The following is a 16,184-nucleotide window of genomic DNA, read 5'->3' on the forward strand; positions in this document are numbered from 1 at the left end:
ATTATCATCACCCCATTAGGTCTTCCCTGGATACCTTTTCTGAAATTTTAATCCCTTCCCTGTGATCTTACTTAATTCCTTGCTCTATTTTTTTCTTTTCAAGGACTTTCTACTAACCTGTTGTATACAATAATATATACCTCATTCACTGTGTATTGTAGTTCTTCCCCAGTAGAATGTAAGCTCCATGAGGCCAGGCATAGATATAGGGACTTATCCCTATCACCTAGAAAGGTGCCTGGAATATATTGGATGCTCAGTAAATATTTTCTGAATAGATTATATTGAATTGTATTCTAGTTATTGACTAGATATTGGAGATACAAAAATGAATGAAGTTCCTTCCCAAAAAAAGGCATAGAGTATAATAGAAGAGACTGATACAGAACTAATTATAATAATTTTGCCCCCTGGAAGTGATGTTGATGGTAAGGGTATTCTTGAGGTTGCTATCACAGAAGGTGCCATTAAACTGGGAAAGATTTGTTTTAGAGATGGGAAGATTTTTTCCAGCAGAGGTAAAAACTTGAACAGAATTACAGAGCTTGACATTTTGGGCAGTGGCTTGTAGTCCAGGTTAACAACAATGTTGGTTAATTAGAAGTGGAGGGATCTAGGAGGTTGGTTGGAACCAGATTTGGGAGTGATAGCATTTGGAGGTACAGGTTATCTGGCTCTTGTCTGGACGGAAGCAATGAGATTTGGAGTTCTGTATATGAAACTTAATGATAACTGAATGTAGCACTAGCATTTTAGTTCTGGTTTTATTTTGAGGGTAAGAGTGCGTTTCATTATAGATTATAGTAAAAGAACTTGATTTTTGGAATATTTTCTTTAAGAAACTATTTGAGAACTGTACAAAACTCAAATCATTAATAACGGTTCATTTATAGAATTGAGAGTGAATTTTTGATACAAGAAAATATACCAGAATATATCAAATTTGTGTTTAGCAATTTGACAGTAAATAACCAATTAAACCTTTAGTTCCTTCTGTGACACACAAAGCGAGTGTTAAAATACATTTAAAAATGTTTAGTTTTGTTTAGATCGAGAATTCATGAAAAATAGTTTCATTTTGGATTTTTGGATTATAGAAGTTGGCTGGTGATGAAACTGTATTTAAGGAGGTTTTTTCTACATTTCAGTGTAATTGAATAAAAGCTGAAATGGCTTTTTAAAGCGAGCTCCTTTTAACCTTGCAAAAAAAAAAGTATGTGTGTTTTAAAGTTCAAGCCTTAAATACTTAATTCATCAATACAAAAAGAATATTTGGCAGTTTGTGTTTTTCCCCCCGGCTCTAGAGGAGGTGTTCATTTCAAATAGAAACAAAATTGCAGTATCATAATAATTAATATTGCTGAATCAGATTCAAAAAACTGGTGTTTCTGTGGATAAATTACTGTTTTTATTTGATGTAACAGATTTATTTGGGGGTTGGTAGAAGTACCCAGTCATGGAATTCTAAGTTACTGGATTAGCATCGTAATTGATCCTGGCCAGTCTGGGTGAGGAAGGCGGGTGGGTGCTTTTACCATCTTTCCCTTTTTTACCTAACTGCCTTCCTACTATTCCAAGCAAACTGGATTATTTCTTATGCACTAATCCAGTAGTTAGTATTGACCAGTGTTCCTTTTTTATTTCAAAAAAATTTTTTTTTTTTTTAACGTTTATTTATTTTTGAGACAGAGAGAGACAGAGCATGAACAACGGGGGAGGGTCAGAGAGAGGGAGACACAGAATCTGAAACAGGCTCCAGGCTCTGACCTGTCAGCACAGAGCCCAATGCAGGGCTTGAATTCACAGACCGTGAGATCATGACCTGAGCCGAAGTCGGCTGCTTAACCGACTGAGCCATCCAGGCGCCCCCAGTGTTCCTTTTTTAAATGTGAATTATTGACAGTGATGAGTTTAATGTTCATTTTGGGTATTTCATGTTCATTATGTTCATTCCATCGTTCCCTTTAAAAGATAATGAAAGCTACAAGTATACACATTATATTTGAATACAGACGTATTTTATGGCAATGCAAGTCACTGACCCTTTGATAATTTTCTAAATGAGAACATAATACAATGACTACTTTCAGCTCTTTTAGCAAAACATATATTCAGTAAATATAGTAAGTATAAGCATATAAATACAAGCAAGTAAATATAAAGCATATCAAATTAAGTGGAGGATAGGAAAATGGGACCTAGGAAGCCAATTTGTGAATCTAGCAGTACATAGAATATTACTGAACATTTAAGTAATACTTCTTGAAAAAAATGGGTTAGTGACATTAGAAATTCTCAATTGGCCAGCATTATGTTTTTATTAGACAGATGTAACAAATTACTTTTAATAAATTATTTTTCTATTATTCTGCATGTATTTGTGGTGCTGTCTGCCAGACATATAGTGTTGAGAGTTGGAATTTATAATGATGAAATGTATATTTAATTCTTTTTTAGAATTAACACTAACCCATCTCATATTTTTTTCTTTATTAAGGAATTGCCTTTTGTGAAAAAGAAACAAAGAAGAGTTTTCTGCAAGGATCATATTAAGTGCACTTTTTTGCTGATACATCATTTCTAGTAAGACATTTTCATTTTTCTATGTTATGAAGTAAATAATTGAATTTTTTCTTTTTTTTAAATCAGACTGTCTTGTGAGCTTTGAATTGCAGTCTTTTTGGAGTTTATTTTGATGTTTATTGTAGATGAATTAAGGAAATTTGTAAAGTCTACTTGGAGTTTATTGTGTTATACAGTGACAGTTTCTCATATATTTTTTCTGGTATTGCCAAGATAACCCCATACTTTTTCATCTTACCTACTTCATCTTCCATATCAATTACCTTTACTTAAAAAAAGAAAAATTCTGTCGTTCCAATTTTAGTATATGTGCTGCCAAAGCAAGCACAAAAGAAAAAAATTCTAAAGTAAGTAGTCCATATTTACTGTGACAATAACTAGGAGAAAGGGAGGGTTTGAGGACATGAGTTAGACATTAGCTGAGAAAGATATTCAGATGAAAGACGAAGCGAGCAAATCTAGCCATATTTCTTGAAATTCCTTAGGAAGGATGAAAGAAAAAAACTAAGCAGAGGTAGGAGATTTTTTTTTTTAATGCAGGCTTCTGTTTGTTACTTTGAATTTGTCACCTTAAACATTTTTTTTTTAATTTTTATTTTTTAGAGAGGGAGAGAGATAGTGGGAGCAGGAGAGAGGGGCAGAGGAAGAGAGGAATCCCAAGCAGGCTCCGTGTTCACTGTGGAGCACGACTTGGGGCTCTATCACATGATGCTGAGATCATGACCTGAGCCAAAACCAAGTCACTGAGCCACCCAGGCACCCCTGCCACCTTAAATCATAGGCCCATATTTGCAAAGCCCTGGAGTTGGCTATTTCACTTTTAAAAACTTGGAGTGGTCTTTGTTAATGGTTCCAGTATGTTACATCTGTAGTTTTTGTGTTTTAAGTCAACATTAACATTTTATAAAGTATATATTTTTTTATTTTTTCACACTTATTCATTTTAGAGAGACAGAGAGTGAGCAGGGAGGGGAGGGTCAGAGAGAGAGGGAGACACAGAATCTGAAGCAGGCTTCAGGCTCCGAGCTGTCAGCACAGAGCCTGACGCAGGGCTGGAACTCACTGACCATGAGATCATGACCTGAGCCAAAGTCAGAGGCCCAACCAACTGAGCCACCCAGGCAGCCCAACATTAACATTTTAAATATTAGATATCGTTGATTATGCCTGATGATTATGTCAATAAAAACTTCAGGGGGGTAGTACTTAACATTTTTTTTTGTACTTGTTTTAAGAAATAATTTTGCTATTTAAAGTGTAAATTTTTTTGAGTATTAAGTGATGTAAAAAACTTTTATGAACTTGCAAAATGAAAATGAGTTCTTTGTTAAAGTACTTTACTCTGATACTAGTTTCTTATGGTTATATATTTTTCTTGTAAATCTTGACTGAGGAGAGGTTTTTAATGCTATCTTTCAGTAGGGGGAACTGGGAGAAAAGGCATTATTTTTTCAATTGAATCAAAGTATCCTTCTTAGTCCAGAACTTGGACACACACAGGCAGAATGGGAATAGTGTAGTCTAATTCATATTTTTAAATATAATCTTTTTTAGTTTTCTGAAAATCTTTGAATATTGGTTTTTTCTCTTTTTCACCTTATTTACATTTCTTTTGTCCACTAACTGCTCAAAATTCTGTGATTTGAGTTACAGCACTATAGGAATTTAGCCATTCAGATTGATGCCTATAATTAAGAACTTTGCACCTTCTGTGAACCTAAGGGATGGCTGTGGGCATAACTTAAGCTGTTGTATTTTGGGGCTCTATCACATGTATTTTGGGTCCTGTTTAAGCTTTAGGGAATCCTTTATGATGCTTCCTCCACTAGGCTTTATGGATGTATACTGTTTTTTATTCTTCATGGCAGGCTTTTATGGCTCTGAGGGTTGTGCTTGAATTAATAACTACTTGCTTAGGAGTACCTAAGATTCTGAGTACCTAGATGGGAGATGCTCCTTCCTTTTGAATAATTCATATGCTGACTGAAGGGCTTCAGATCAGGGATTTTCCCTATAGTTCTGCCCTAATTTGGAGTAGAAATTGGAGAGGTTGGCACAGAGATTGGGCAAAATTTTTTCTAACTCTCTTCCTTTCCCTCATGTATTTGAACTGTTTTGGGTTCTTACATTTTAGGTTTGTGATACACTTTGAGTTAATTTTTGTATATGGTATGAGGTAAGGGGTAAGATTTATTTCTTTGTGTATGAAAGTCAAATTTTTTCAGAAGCAGTTTTGTAAATATTATAATTTTCTCTGTTGAATTACCTAGGCACCTTTGTTGAAAATCAACGGTTTATTTTAGAACTTTGTTCATTTTATTGATCTGTGTATCAGATCAATACTGCAATTATCTTGATTACTGTAGCTATATAGTAAGTCTTAAAATTGGGTGATGTAAATCCTCCCAACTTTGCTCTTCTCTTTCATTGTTTTGATACTCTACATCCTTTCCATTTCTTTCTGTGTATTTTAGAATCAGCTTGTCAATTTTTACAGAAAAGTTAATGGGATTTTGATTGTGAGTGCTTTTATCCTAGAGGCTACACTGGGGAGAATTGACCTGTTAAAGATGTTGAGTCTTCTGATGCATGAACTTGGTACCTCTCCCTGTTTGCATCATCTTTTGTTTTACTTAGCAGAGTTTTGTTTTCAATGTAAAGTTATTACACCTGTTTTGTTAAATTGATCCCTATTTTATATTTTTATGTTACTGTAAGTGGTAGTGTAAAGAAAATCAGTTTAGAGTTGTTTATTGTTAGTATGTAGACTTTTGATTGATTTTGTGTTAAACTTTGTAATTTGTGATTCTGCTAAACTTATTATTTCTAGTGGCATTTTTTATATAGTCCTCAAATGGTCTGTGTAGATCATGTTCTGTGTAGATCTTGTCTGTGAATTAAAGACTGTTACTTGCTCCTTTAAATTTTTTATACCTTTTATTTTTTTGCTTGCTTTATTGCACTGTCTAGTCAGTAGTCCCCATGCAATGTTGAATAGAAGTGGTAAGCTGACATTCTTGCCTTATTCCTGATGTTAGGTCAAAAACATTCAGTTTTTCACCAGTAAGTATGTTGTTAGCTATAGGTTTTTAACAGATACCCTTTATGAGATTAAGTTTTCTTCTATTCATAGCTTGCTGAGAATTTTTTTTCTTATCATGAATGGGTATTGAATTTTTACCAAACAGCGTTTCTGTATTTATTGAGATGATCACGTTCCCCCCCCTTTCTTATCTGTTAATATAGTTAGTTATATTGATTTTTTTGAATAGCAAACCAAGGAATCATGCATTTTTGAGATAATCCCCACTTGGTCATGATTCGTTATACTTTATATATTGCTGGATTCATTGCTAAAACTTAATTAACTTTTTTTTATCATCTGTGTTCATAGTAGGTATTGGTTTGTAGTTTTTTTTTTTTTTTAATTAATTTATTTTGAGAGAGATAGACACAGCATGAGCAGGGGAGGGGCAGAGAGAGAGGGAGAGAGACAATCCCAAGCAGTGTCTGCACTGCTAGCACAGAGCCCTATACAAGGCTTGAACTCATGAACTGTGAGATCATGACCTGAGCCAAAATCAAGAGCCAGACGCTCAACCGACTGAGCCACGCAGGCACCCCAGTTTGTAGTTTTTAAAATAATGTTTTATCTGCTTTTTGTATCTAGACAGCGGCTGGAGTTGGAAAGTTTTCCTCTTCTGGAAAAGTTTGTTTACATTTGGTGTTACTGCTTCTTGAAGTGTTTGGTATAATTCATTAGTGAAGACCTCTGGGTTTGGAGTTTCTTTGTGGGAAGGTTTTAAATGATGAACTCGATTTCTCTGATATTGGGCTATTTAGATTTATATTAATTTTTCTTGAATAAGCTTCAGTTTGTGTCTTTCTTATAAATTTGTCCATTTCAGGTAAATTGTTCTATTTATTGGCATAAAGTTGCAGGTTCTATTCCCTTACTCTTATGTTTGAGGGATTTATAGTGATATCCCTTCTTTTGTTCTGGCATTAGAGATTTTCCTTCTTTTTCTAAAGGAGCAATTGTTATTTAATTTTCCTTTTTCTGCATTTTACAGAGTTTGTTTTGTGTTTGTAAGAGTTCAGAGAATTTTTAAATTTCCTTTGTGATTTTTTTTGTGACCTATATAATTGCCAAATATTTGGTTAATTTTGTAGATCTATTTCTCTAATACATTTCTAATTTAATTATGCTGTGATCTAAGAACATATTTTGTGTATTATGAAGTGCAGAATGTTGTCTGTGTTAGTGAATGTTTTGGTTTTGTGGGCACTTATGCCATGTGATCTGTTGTTGAGTAGAACTTTGTAAAAATGTTAATTAGGTCAAATTAGTTGATAGTATTATTCAAAGTTTAGTTCTCTGATTTTCTGTTTGTTTCAGTAATTGCTGAGAGAGAAGTGTGGAATCTTCAGCTTTAATTGTGGCTTTGTCTGTTTTTCCTTTCACTTCTTGGTTCATGTATTTTAAAGTTCTAATATTAACTGCATGCATTATTTAGTTTTCTTAAATATTCTTGATGAATTGGGTTCTGTATCTTGAAATGTCCCTTTTTATCCCTATTAATATGTTGTGAAATTGTTTCTGAAGTGGCTTGCATAGTTTCTGACAGGTCTGCTGTTTTTCTTAGTTTGCATGACTCTTCCCCCCCACCCCCTTCCCCCCACCATGTAATTTTTCTATTTTCTTTGGTCTTAAGACTTTTTCATTTAGTCATTTGATCATGATGTGTCTTAGTATATAGTTTTCTTTGAGAAAAATCCTTGTTAAGTTTTGTTTGTTTGTTTTTAACCAGATTTGGGAAAATATTGGCACTATTTCTTCAAATATCTCACTTACCCCAGGTGTTTTTTTTCAAGGTTGAGGAGGGAAATTTATACATTTGAACTGTTTTGGCATGGCACTTACACTTTCTCTCTCCCCTTCTCCCCCTGCATCCCCTCCCCCTTTTTTTTTTTTTTTTTTTTTGGTATGTTTAATATTGTCATGTTTCCAGGTTCACTGATCTTTTCTTCTGCAGCATATTATCTGTTTTTAATATCATCCAGTGTGTTTTTTATTTCTGATAATTATTTTTCATCTCTGGAAGTTTTATTTCTTCAGTTTTTCTTCTCATCATGTTCCTATTTTCCTTTACCTTTTCTAACATTCAGAGCTTATATTTTTCAATCATTGTTTTAATGCCCTCATCTGTTAATTCCATTAACTTTATTTTATCTGAATTTCTTTATATTGATGGAGGTTTTTTATTATGGGACACATTTCCTGCTTTTTATTTTTTTATGTTTATTCGTTTTTGAGAGGCAGAGATAGAGTATGAGTGGAGGAGGGGTCAGAGAGAGAGGGAGACACAGAATCCAAAGCATGCTCCAGGCTCTGAGCTGCTAGCACAGAGCCTGATGTAGGGCTCGAACTCACAGACTGAATCACGACCTGAGCTGAAGTCGGATGCTTAACCACCTGAGCCACCCAGGCACCCCTCTTGCTCTTTTTTAAATATTTATTTTCGAGAGAGAGAGAGAGAGAGAGAGAGAGAGAGCGCACATGCCTGCGCATGCAAATGAGGGAGGGGCAGTGAGAGAGGGAGACAGAGGATCTAAAGCAGGCTCCATACCGACTGCAGAGAGCCCCAAGTGGGGCTTGAATCCATGACCCACAAGATCATGATTTGAGCCAAATTTGGACACTTAACCGACAGAGCCACCCACGTGCCCCTTCCTGCTTTATTTTTTTATTCCTTATACTTTTTTTTTTTTGGATGGTGGACATTGTACTTTAAGATCCTAGGATGAAGAAATTTTTTATATTATTTTACATAGCGTTGAATTTTTATTTTTGTATTCATACAAGTTCCTTGGTATCAGCTGAATCCTTTTGAGTTTGGATTTTTTTAAAGTTCTGTCAACATTGGTCCAGAATGTTTTTTTTTTTTTTTTTTTTTTTTTTTTCTTTTTCTTTTTTTCTTTGTTGAGAGAGAGAGAGAACATGCAAGTGGGACAGAGGAGCAGTGGGAGAGAGAGAATCTTCAGAAGGCTCCATGCTCATCATGGAGTCTGATGTGGAGCTCAGTCTCACAACCCTGGGATCATGACCTGAGCTGAAATGAAGAGTCAGATGCTTAACTGACTGAGCCACCCAGGTGCCCCCAGAACATTGTTTAATGTAGGGTTAATTTAGTTGTCCACTAAGGTTCTGTCTTTCTGAAGGTTATAATCCATGTCCATTTGAGGATTATTCTCGAAGTAATCCTAACGAATATTGTAAAATCTTCATTCGTTTCTTTTTATTTTGTATTTTGAAGGAAAATTTTTGGCCCAAGAATAGCTTAAGCAGTCTTGGAAGAACAGATCAAAGCAGGAGAATTTTCTTTGCTCAAAACTTATAAATCTATAATAAATACTTGCATGAAATAATGCCACAAGGATAAACAAAAGAAGTAAAGAGTCTGGAAGAGGGCCAGTGTGTATGTACATGGATGCTTGCTTTATGACAAAATTGGTACTCTAGCGTAATAGGGAAGGAATTATTTAACAAATGTTACTAGAACAATTGGTGATCCATAGGAAAAAATGACTCATCTCCATACCCCATGCAAAAATCAATTTAAGATTGATTTGTACATCTCAATGTGAAAGGCAAAACTATAAAACTTTAAAAGCTAATACAAGGAGAACATGTTCATAAAAAGTATAAGAAGAAATATAATCCACTAATATAAATAAAACAGTTGGTACATTTCATTACCTTAAAATTAAGAGATTTTATTCTTGCAAAGTCAAAGGAGAATAGAGAGGCAAGCCAGAGTGGAAGAACATATTTGCAGTACATATAACAGACCAAAAGCATGTATCAGAATATTTAGAGCACTTCTACAAATCAGTCTGACAAACAATTCAATGGAAACATGGGAAGGGACATGAAAATACACTTCATAAAAGGTGTAAATATGCAAGAAATAAGTGAAAATGTGCTTAACATCATTAGTAATCTGAGAAATATAAATTAAAACTGAAGAGACTCCATCATAAACCACTAGAGTGGCTAAAATTTAAAAAGAGGTTAACATTATAAGTTTTGGAGAGGATGTTAAGTTATGGGAACTCATTAAACACTGCTGGTGCAAATGTATGTTATTACAACTTCTTTAGGAAACACTTTGATATTTGCATACCCTGTGACCCAGTAATTTACTTTAGTGGGTATATTCCTGTGAGTAATGTGTGAACATGTACACTAAGAGATGTGTTAATAACATTGGTAGCAGCATTGTTTGTAATAGAGTCAAACTCAATACATTGTTCTTCAATAGGACTGACTAAAATTGTGATATGCTCATACAGTGCAATACTTTACGGCAATAAAAGTGGATGAAGTACAGTTACATGCTGCAGGGTGAATTTCGCAAGTATGTTTCTCAAAAGAAGCTAGAAACCATTCATAATTTGTGATTTCATTTATGTAAAGTAAAATGAAAACACACAAAAATAAAGCAGGTAAAATGTATACATTTTATGTTTATGTACAATTATATGTTAACACCAGAAATGCCAATTCCTGATTCCATTGCATGCCTGTTCACATTTCTATACTCCTTCCACATTCATTAAAAATTTTCTGATTTTGAATATAATGGTGTACCCCAAATCATATTTATCTTTATAAATAAAGATACAGCAGCATTTATGTACAGGTTTGATTCAGGTGATCAGAGGTTAAGTTTTTAATATATATCTAATATTTGAATCGTAACATTGAGAATTGATACGGTTTCTAATAATGATAATTCATCTTTATACAGGATATAATTATTGATAAAGCATTTTTCCCAGAAATCATTATGACAGCCTGGGAAGTATTTGGAATGTCTGCACATGAAGGAAGTGTTAATATAGAGAGTGAGTTGGTGGTGGTTGAAAGACTAGAATCTCATTTTCATTTCCACACCTTGCCTTACTGCGTTCTTTATTTCTCTTGTGTGTGCCATGTGAAGACAGGACATTGCTGTTATGTAGGTGTAAGCAATCAGGGAATGTGTGGATGGGCTTTAATCTTAATAAGGGCAGTTTACAAGTCTCTTTTCTAATACTGATTTTAATATTGTGCTTATCTGTAAGGAGCCAAGGATGCCTGCCCTCTGGTTTTATTCTCATAATTTTCTGTAAGAGTTTGAGCTATATTCTTGCTCCACTTTGTAGAACTGATCAAGGTGGTGAGAGGAGGTGAGTCCCTGACAAACACGACAATTCATTGGTGTATCTAGAAATAAAGCATTTTATGGACTGGTCATTCTGATAAAAATTTTGACGTTATAATGTCTTTTTAGTATTTGGAGTATTTATCATGATTAATAACTTGTATCATTTTGAAAATAATAGTATTTCTTGCTTTAAGGAAGCACAATTTCACAATTTAGAAAACCTTTAATTCCTTGTACAATTAAATGGAGTGATAATAACATTAAAAAAAATTACTTCCAGTTTCCATCAAATTTACTTAATTTCCATATCAAATTTAAGATGCTTACCTGACCAGTATTTGTGACCAATACATAATTTTTAGCACTTCATTGCATGTTGTGTAAAACAAGGCCTGTATTTCTCTAATAGGAATAGAGCCTAATAGGAATAGGCTCTTAACATTTTACTCTATGCTTCTCCTCTAATTTTTTAGCATTTTCCTGAAAAAAATGTCTCTCATCCAGGGGCGCCTGGGTGGCTCAGATGGTTAAACATCTGACTCTTGGTTTTGGCTCAGGTTATGTTCTCAGGGTTCCTGAGTTCCACCCCATGTCGAGCTCTGCACTGGTGGTGCGGACCTGCTTGGGATTCTCTCTCTCTCTCCCTTCCTTTCTGCCCCTCCCTACTTGTGCTCTCTCTCTTTCTCAAAATAAATAAACATTTAAAATAAAATAAAATGTCTCTCATCAAAAGCATAGGGTCAAAGCATGCAAAAATATATAGCCTAATAATCAGAGAAATCCAAATTTAGATAGATACCATATTTAAACCACTCTAGATTTTTAGGTGACTTCTCCCTATCAAGCTCTTTAGGTTTTGTCTTATTGATGATTTTACCTAAAACATTCTAAGTAAACGCTTAGTAAGAAGTGATATTTTGGTGTTACGATTTCAGGCAGGGGCACCAATATTCTGTATCTCAGTGGTCTTAACTTTTCCAACAAGTAGTTAGTTGTTTGCAGGTGTCATTGCTAAGCCACAGATAGTTTTTGCAAAGCTCGAAAAAGGCTCTTCTCCCAACTTTTGGTGGATGCTGCCCTCTGCGAGCGCTCAGTGCTTAGAGTGGCTAACAAACTGGATTTCAGTTCCCGTTTGCTTTCTCTTGGCTGTGCACTCATATGTGCAGGGTACAACCTCCACATTGTTCCTAGTGGCTTTGAGTCGTGATGATTCCTTGCATTTTTATTTTTTGATGTTTGTTTACTTTTGAGAGAGAGAGCACGAGCAGGGAGGGGCAGAGAGAGGGAGACACAGAATTTGAAGGCTCTGAGCTGTCAGCACAGAGTGCGATGTGGGGCTCGGACTAACTGTGAGATCATGATCTGAGCTGAAGTCAGACCCTCAACCGACTGAGCCACCCAGGCACCCCTCCTTGTGTTTCCTTTGATATATTTATAGCATCAGAATTGTTTGCAGGCCAGAATATGTCATAATACCCACAGAATCCTTGAAGTAGTCCCTTTTGTAGTTGGTAAGGGATAACTTTCTCAGTGCTATTTGTACTTTTGTTGATCTTAGTTCTTTTTTTTTTTTAATTTTATTTATTTATTTATTTTTTTTTTTCAACGTTTATTTTTGGGACAGAGAGAGACAGAGCATGAACGGGGGAGGGGCAGAGAGGGAGACACAGAATCGGAAACAGGCTCCAGGCTCTGAGCCATCAGCCCAGAGCCCGACGCGGGGCTCGAACTCACGGACGGTGAGATCGTGACCTGGCTGAAGTCGGACGCTCAACCGACTGCCTCACCCAGGCGCCCCGATCTTAGTTCTTTAATGAGATGTTATGTTTTTGAATTTTACCCAAAATTTATGACAACCTAATGTGAGTTAGAACTTTATAGGATTAGGTATGAATGTTTGTAGGACATGTTCTGTTTCTATGAAAGTTACATACAACAATACAGCTGCATTTTCTTTTTTTTTTCTTTTTTTCTTTTTTTAATTTTTTTTATTTTTTATTTTTCAACATTTATTTATTTTTGGGACAGAGAGAGACAGAGCATGAACGGGGGAGGGGCAGAGAGAGAGGGAGACACAGAATTGGAAACAGGCTCCAGGCTCTGAGCCATCAGGCCAGAGCCTGACGCGGGGCTCGAACTCACGGACCGCGAGATCGTGACCTGGCTGAAGTTGACGCTTAACCGACTGCGCCACCCAGGCGCCCCTACAGCTGCATTTTCAAATAATGACCATAAATATATAAGTTCTATATTTGAACTAAAGTTTATTTTCCTTGTTGAATCATTTCTTGAAATAGTGACTAATAGGGGCGCCTGGGTGGCGCAGTCGGTTAAGCATCCGACTTCAGCCAGGTCACGATCTCGCGGTCCGTGAGTTCGAGCCCCGCATCGGGCTCTGGGCTGATGGCTCAGAGCCTGGAGCCTGTTTCCATTTCTGTGTCTCCCTCTCTCTCTGCCCCTCCCCCGTTCATGCTCTGTCTCTCTCTGTCCCAAAAATAAATAAACGTTGAAAAAAAATAAAAAAAAAAATAAAATAAAATAAATAGTGACTAATAGACATTATTGTGTTCATACAACATATCATTGTACTTTTAAAATGTGTAATTAGATACAGCATGTACAGTTCTGGCTGAAATGGAATGGTTTAGTCATTTTCCATAAAACAGTAGTTTAATGATAGTCTTAAATTAATTTAGAATTTGAGTTTATGCCTGGATTTAATTGTTTGTATGCAGTAATGAAAACACCCTATTTTAGAAGGAACAAAGAAGAATGTTCTTATATTAAAAGTAACTGAAAGATAATTCTATAAGGTCTGAAACCTCTGATTGCATTAAAAATTAACAGTAAGGGAGTGCCCAGCTGGCTCAGTCGGTTAAGTGTTGGACTCTTGATTTTGGCTCTGGTCATGATCTCACGGTTCGTGGGTTTGAGCCCCACATTGGACTCTGCGCTGATGCCTGCAGATCAAGCAGTGCCTGCTTGGAATTCTCTCTCTCCCTCTCTCTGCCCCTCCCTCACTTGTGCTGTCTCTTTCTTTCTCTTAAAAGAAAATAAATTAAAAAAAAAAAACCTAAAAAAAAAATTAACAGTAGGATAGTTTTCCCCAAGTTTGTCGGACAAAGAGAATGTACAGTATGAGTGGGTTTTTTTGTTTGTATGTTTGTATATTTTATAAGGGAATATATATAAGGCAGTGTGTGTGTGTGTGTGCACGCGCGCGCACACACGCATGTAATGTAGCTGCACTGGCGCTAGTGACGTTGGGATTAAAGTTATTTGGCCTTGCTTGATTTTTTTCAAAAAGCTCTTTTAGCAAAGTGGATTTCTTGTAGGGTTTAGATCAATTTTTTTTTTTTCTGTTTTAGTAGATCATAATTAGAAGAGCCATGGTATTTATACTTAAATGCAATTAACTTCTCTAATTACCTTTTTTATATCATTGAAAGTTTTTGAAATCAAGAATGATGTAGAATGCTAGCAGTGAAATTAAACAGTTCTATTTGTATTAGCATCAAAAGAATAAAATACCTACGAATAATTTTAACAAAAGAATTGCAACACATGCACACTAGAAGTTAGAAAGCATCATTGAAAGAAATTAAAGAAGAAATTAAATAAATGCAAAGACAGGACATATTGGATTTATGGTTTGGAAGACTTAATATAAACTATTAAGATTGCAGTATTCCCAAACAAACTCAATTACCTAGAGTTACTATGTGACCCAGCAGTTCTGCTCTTAACTATATATCCAAGAGAATTGAAAATATGTACACATACACAAATGTTCATAGCAGCATTATTCAGAATAGAGTGGAAACAACCCAAATTTCCATCAACTATTGAATGGATAAAGGAAATGTGGTATTTCCATAAAATACAATATTATTCAGCCAAAAAGGAAGCAAAGTACTGATAATACTTAACACAGATGAACTTTGAAAACATTATGCTAAGTGAAAAGAGCCACAAAAAGCTGCACATTGTATGATTCCATTTACATGAAATATGTTGAATAGGCAAGTTCATAGAGATGGAAAGTAACTCAGGAGTCGTGGAAGGAGAGGAATGGGGAATGATTGCTAGTGGACATTGAGTTTCTTTGGGGGATGATGAAAATATTCTAGAATTAGATAGTGGGAATGGTTGTACAGCTTTGTGAATACAGTAAAACAGAGAAAGGGGTGCCTGGATGGCTCAGTTGAGCATCTGGCTCTTGATTTCATCTCAGGTCATGATTCCGGAGTCGTGGCATCAAGCCTTGCATGGGGCTCCGTGCTGAGCATGGAGTCGGCTTGGGATTCTTTCTTTCTCCCTCTGCTCTTCTTCACTGTGTGCACTCTCTCTCTCTCTGTAAAATAAAAAAAAATAAAAAAAAAAAGAAAACAATTTTTAAAAAGACAAATAAGCCCCAGATTGTATACTTTAAAAAAGATGAGTTTTGTGACATGTGAATTATACCTCAAGTTTAAAAAATCACATAAAAAATGAAAAGAGTGAGGGGCAGTTGGGTGGCTCTGTCGGTTAAGTGTCCAACGTTTGGTCTCAGCTAAGATCTTGATCTCAGTGCTGCAAGTTCAAGCCCTGCGTTGGGCTCAGTGCTGGGTGTGGATCCTGCTTTACAGGAAAAAAAAAAAAAAAAAAGGAAATGAAATGATAAGAGTGGCCTATACTTGTGATCTAATTATCAAACCAGGAGGTGTTTGAGAGTAAGGGGTCTCACTTAATAATTACTCCTGCATAGGGTCGCCTGGGTGGCTCAGTCGATTTAGTGTCTGACTTCAGCTCAGGTCATGATCTCATGGTTCTTCGGTTCTAGCTCCACATTGGGCTCTGCTGACAGCTCAGAGCCTGGAGCCTGCTTCCAATTCTGGGTCTCCCTCTCTGCCCCTCCCCTGCTTGTGCTCTGTCTCCCAATAAATAAACATTAGAAAAAAAATTTTTTTTATAAATAAAAGTAATTACTCCTGCACAATACACATTTGTTTAAGTGGCTGTCCCTGTTAAACCAGTATACATGTTCTCACTGCTTTTTGGTGTGTTTAAAGTATTTTCTTAACCCTCATAGAAGAAGTATGAAGAATATAAAATTTTTCTAGTATCCTTCTTTATCAAATGTGAGAAAAAGAAAAAGATTCTTATAAGAAAGTCATGTAATTTGAAGAAATGAGAGAGAAGGTATTAATGAAAATGAGTGTAAATGTATGTGTTAAATGCAATATGTAGACACTGTTAGGACTGTGCTCATGTGACTTTTGTCATTTCACTCTCACATATAGCCAGTCAGTGAATGAATAAGGAGTTTTGTGTTGTAATATAATAAAACAGCCTCTCTGAACTAAAGATGCGTATCATAATCTGTGGAGTTTTTAAAAATTACTCTTG

General features: G+C 35.5%; 1 protein-coding gene across 1 annotated transcript in view; it reads left to right on the forward strand.

Annotated features, from left to right (window-relative positions):
• MEF2A (myocyte enhancer factor 2A) overlaps positions 1–16,184 on the forward strand; it is a 165,742-nt gene that overhangs the window by 33,108 nt on the left and 116,450 nt on the right. The window contains 1 exon segment of the mRNA XM_040493787.1: positions 2,498–2,583. The gene's annotated coding sequence lies outside the window, so the exon portion shown is untranslated.

Source organism: Herpailurus yagouaroundi, unplaced genomic scaffold (assembly GCF_014898765.1).
Source record: "Herpailurus yagouaroundi ecotype Mexico unplaced genomic scaffold, PumYag 185, whole genome shotgun sequence".
Taxonomy (NCBI): domain Eukaryota; kingdom Metazoa; phylum Chordata; class Mammalia; order Carnivora; family Felidae; genus Herpailurus; species Herpailurus yagouaroundi.